This window comes from Amphibalanus amphitrite, unplaced genomic scaffold (genome assembly GCF_019059575.1).
Source record: "Amphibalanus amphitrite isolate SeventyFive unplaced genomic scaffold, NRLGWU_Aamphi_draft 000113F_arrow, whole genome shotgun sequence".
NCBI lineage: Eukaryota > Metazoa > Arthropoda > Thecostraca > Balanomorpha > Balanidae > Amphibalanus > Amphibalanus amphitrite.
Genome location: NW_024881608.1, coordinates 339,707 through 344,256, shown reverse-complemented (window position 1 = coordinate 344,256; position 4,550 = coordinate 339,707). Strand labels below are relative to the sequence as shown.

Genomic DNA, 4,550 nt, shown 5'->3' with positions numbered 1-4,550 from the left:
ACCCCCGGGTGCCACCACGCACCCGGGGACGGCGCTCATTGAAACCTGGTCCTGCTAAAAAATGCTCATGATCTGTACCTATATTCCGCCTGACATAGCTGCGTACAGTTAGGTACTTGAAATTCAACCTTATTCGTTGCCCTCATTATCAATATTTTTGTGTATGACAAAATGTAAGATCAGAACGTAATTGAATATCTGTCTGATTTGATCCAAACACATGCTCGAAGCTTAAAATGGCTTACGATTGATAATAATATGCTGTTAGCGTGCAATATATTTCACAATGGTTCACAGAAGCAATGGTATAATGGGTACGAGTACGACCGTATGGTTGCTGACCGCAGTCTGCTAGACGTGTGGACTGACGTGTGTTCACTCTGATAGGACCAGTCTCCGCCTGCAAAAATCTGGATTATGTAGTCCATTTGTTATACCGTCCATCGTACATCATTCATGTTCCATGTGCGGTTTTCTGTAAATCATAGTCGAAGTTTTGTAGGGCGATTCTTGAACATGAGTCATGCAGGCTTGACACATCACACACGAGAAAGGTAAGAGCACAACATAAACGAATGACGAAAGCACTCACACGAACAAGATAGGACCCTGCCTACTTATTTAAAGTAGAACGGTACCAAACAAACACCAGTAGGTCATGTTCTATAAATCATCCTAACTTTGGCAAAGCTTATTTGTTACTGCCAGCTTCTTATAAAATTGTTTTTTCCTTGCCTCGACATTTATCCGAATGATTATTAATACAAGGCACAAATGTGTTGAACAATTTGTATGCCATAAAATGTTTTTCCTCTGGTCTTTTCCTTTTATGAAAAAATTCATTGAAGTGATCTTTTTGTTACAAATTTAGCTCGATTGTTTCAATGGACGACTTGACAGTTGACGGAGTCGGAGGCTCGGAGCACACGGCTAAGCAGAGCTTGTCGCGCAGACCCCGACTCCTACCGTCCGATCGCGCAATTTCTGGTAACGGGATAATTTAGACGCCAAAGTTTAACGAGTTGAAATAACGCCAAAGCTAAGCTCATCAAAGCAAGACAAGGCCTGTCCCACTCAACTGGCTGTGGTTGCTCCCACCAACTGCAGGCGATCCCCGGTCACTGAGATGCATCAAAAGTAGTCAATTACGGGGTAGAAGGGATGGGGCTACCCAGCAAAAAAGACCGCAGGCCAATCGGTCCAGCGGTTGCTGAGATATAAGGCTCTCAAAAGCGTTACAGGCCGGGCCGGGCCGGGCCGGGCCGCTCATACTGAGATTTTTCCGTTATATTGAAAAGACTCGGTTCGCTCGCTGCGCTCGCTCGCTCGTAATAAAAGTCGTATCGTGTGTTCTTTCCTTTATCAAGGATGTTGGCAGGATGTATTCGTTAACAGTCCCTCGGATATTCGCCGACCATCGTCACTGATTGGCATACTTGAAACCAAAGTAAGCGATCAAACTTCAAAGGTGGCATCCCTTCCGGCTATTTCAACCTCTGCGAATGACAACGGAACCTTTCACAGTATCTGGCCGCTGACCGGATGGATTATAGAGCTGCGCCGCGACTTCTTGAGTCGTGCAGTGACATCAGACGCAGATGGTATATCGGACCACTGGTTCAGCGGGGTCGCATTCCTCGCGTCACTATCAGCTCACGGCATTATCTCGCCTGAGCCGGACTAGTCGACGACGTGGAGCGCCGCGATTCGTCGAAAGACGCAGTGAAATATATAGCACACGCTAATCCGCAGGCTTCCGATATAGGAATTGAATCATTCATGACAGGTGTAAAATGAATAATCCGATCGTAAGATAAATGTGACAATATTTGAATGGCTTAAAACGTTTTTAGCATAATTATGAGTATAATTGTAGTTAGAATCTGGTAGGTATCTTACATCCTGCATCTTGTAGAATAAATGATAACCTTTTGCTCATAACTAAATAGTTACATTTGTCATTAAATTGTTTAAATTTAAATTATGTATCTTTTTTTAACTGAAGCTAATTTAATTACATTAAGTTAAACTAATTTAATTTGTCCTGTTTCAATCTCATCAGAATTGAGACCACCGAAGTAAAATTGATTTACTCTTTGGCGCAGAGGATTGCGTCAATTTCATCGACATCTTCGCCTGCCGAAGGCTGCCGCAATATGCCGTTCTTGCCGCTAGATGGCAGCAGCGGTAGACGCCTGCATCTATGCTGTGCCGCATCACCCACACTACTCGCTCCCGGGCGACGACTGCTGCCAAAGGCACAATGCGTAGCTGATACCGGGCAGTGGACTGAACGATTCTGTTCAACCTTTCAGTGAATATGTGCGTTGTTTGCACAGCACACAAATACAGTAGCCCAAGGTTCGATTCCACCTGTACATACCAACTCCCCACCAAGGTCTCGGGGCCGATTGCGGCCCGCTCGGCCCCCACGCAGTACAACTCCTTGTCGCAGTTCCCTGTCAGGAAGTGATTGACGATTGCCCGATAGCCCGGGGCGCGGAGGCGACACAGCGCCCGCGGCAGTCTCGCCACCCGCCGAGACGCCCTTGACGCCCGCCTGCGAGGTGCCCCTCCCCTCCCTCCCTCCCCACCGCGCCCGCTGGCCGGCTCACATGGGAATCGCCGTCCGCTGGCGCGCTGATCCGGCTCCCGATACGGTATCACATCGAGCACACGGATCGCACGGATAGCGGCTCTGTCGGAGCCCCTATCACGCGGTGTCGACGCTGCGTGACACAATGACACGGTGGTACGGTGGGCGGAATCCGGAGGGGTGGGGGAGGGGGCAGGTGCCGGAACGCGGGATGCGCCGCCCGGTTATGCCCTACTCTGGTGTGGTCCAAAAGATTCACGCTGAAATGACCGTACGGAAGGTTAAGGTGCAGATACGGCATCAGAAATAGACGTGAGGAATGACGCGGAATGGGCCAACAATGATTTAAAAATAACATTTAACACGCTGAACGAGTCGGCGAGTCTTATTATGTCCCTTAATTTATGGGATTTGCTAAATCGTATGCTAAAGGTAAGTTCAGTTTAAGGCAAGCTACGAAAGGATCATGAAATGGAATCAAAATCAAAATTCGTGTCAAATCAAGAAAAACGCTCAACTCTTTCCGGTCGAAGGGGGAAAGCCGAAGGATGGTGTCAAGTCTTTTTTACGGTTTTCTCGCAACTGCTCGTAACACTTTGGCGATAGAAAGCTGAAAAATTGTATTTTCTTCTTTTAATTCATGCCGTATCTTCTTATACCAGCTGCATTTTCGGGTCAGGCTAGGCCACTGACATGACATAAGTGAACCCCTGCACGGTCCTAAAATAGCGCAACTTCACAGCACTGGCAGTGCCAGGGAATCTTTCACAGGGAAATGAGACTAGGACTTAGCGACCTTCCGAGCCCTCGCAACTTGCATATAGTTCTGATTTTTTCACTCTGGAGTGGGTACCTACCCAAAAGGTCGGTCACGTGACCGTCATGTTACCACATACGTATAAATTACGAGCGAGTGCAGAGCGCGAGGTGAGTCAATTTTCAATATAACATAACGGAGAAATCTCAGTGGGAGCGGCTCGGCCTGTAATGCCTTTGGCCCTGGAATCTGAAAATAGCCGTGAAGGATAACTTTATATGGTAGCGTATCTGGCAGCCTTTTTGTATACGGACCTGGCGTGTCTGTGACGTACTTGAACCAAAACAATGGAAACGCGCAGGCAACGCGCAGTGCCATTGCAATTGGCATCAAAATAGTTTGTGAATGGATTATCGTTTGACATTTTTGAGATATTGTACCTTTGATTTTGATTATTGATCCTGGAGGCATAAATAAGGTTCTACGGGTATCTATTTTAGAGCAGGCACACGGCTTGTGAGCGATCTTGGTTCAAGGTCGAGGGAAAACCAAAAGTTCCTTTGTCTCCAAGGCTTTTGCCTTGCCTGCGCGCCCTAACTCTTCAACAACAACATCCAAGGCTTTTGCTTTGTATCAGTTTAGAAACGTTGGAAACAAGGTGAGTGATCTTGGATCAGTAGCGGCGGAACACCTTCAATTAAGGGGGGCAGGGGGGGGCACTGCCAACTTTTGGTCCCATTCTTTCCATGCAACGCCCATAGGGCTAATGTTAAAATGCCAAATTCAAAGGGGTTAGGGGGCAAGGTGCCCCGGTGCCCTCCCCGTTCCGCCGCCTATGTCTTGGATGTGTTCGACTTGAGGTGCCTGCATTGATATGCAGCCTGTTGCTGAGCTTATCAATGTCATTGTACCCATGTGGCTGCTGTTGGCAGTTTATATTATATCGATTGCACAATTGAGTTAAAAATTTTGGGGAGCAGGGGCCACTGCCAGTTTTGCCAACCGAAAAATAGCTACGTTCCGGAATTTTTTTGTCATAAGAAGACCGCTTCACATATGGAGAGTAAATGGTAAGCCCTATCCTCTTACATCTACATGCCCATCGCGTTAATGCTCCATATGTGAAGCGGTCCTAAGGCAAAAAAAAAAATCGGGCAGGCAGCTATTTTTCTGTTGGTAAAACTGGCCTCAGATCAA

The 4,550-nt window shown here is 47.2% G+C and overlaps 1 protein-coding gene across 2 annotated transcripts in view; it reads left to right on the top strand.

The window, feature by feature from the left end:
- LOC122381052 (WD repeat domain phosphoinositide-interacting protein 4-like) overlaps nt 1–4,550 on the top strand; it is a 93,822-nt gene that overhangs the window by 73,547 nt on the left and 15,725 nt on the right. Inside the window, exon 1 of one of the 2 annotated variants that reach the window (XM_043364768.1) lies at nt 3,690–4,011. The exons of the other annotated variant lie outside the window; for it this stretch is intronic. The gene's annotated coding sequence lies outside the window, so the exon portion shown is untranslated. Of the gene's footprint in view, nt 1–3,689; nt 4,012–4,550 lie in introns of those variants that run through there. 2 annotated transcript variants of the gene reach the window in all.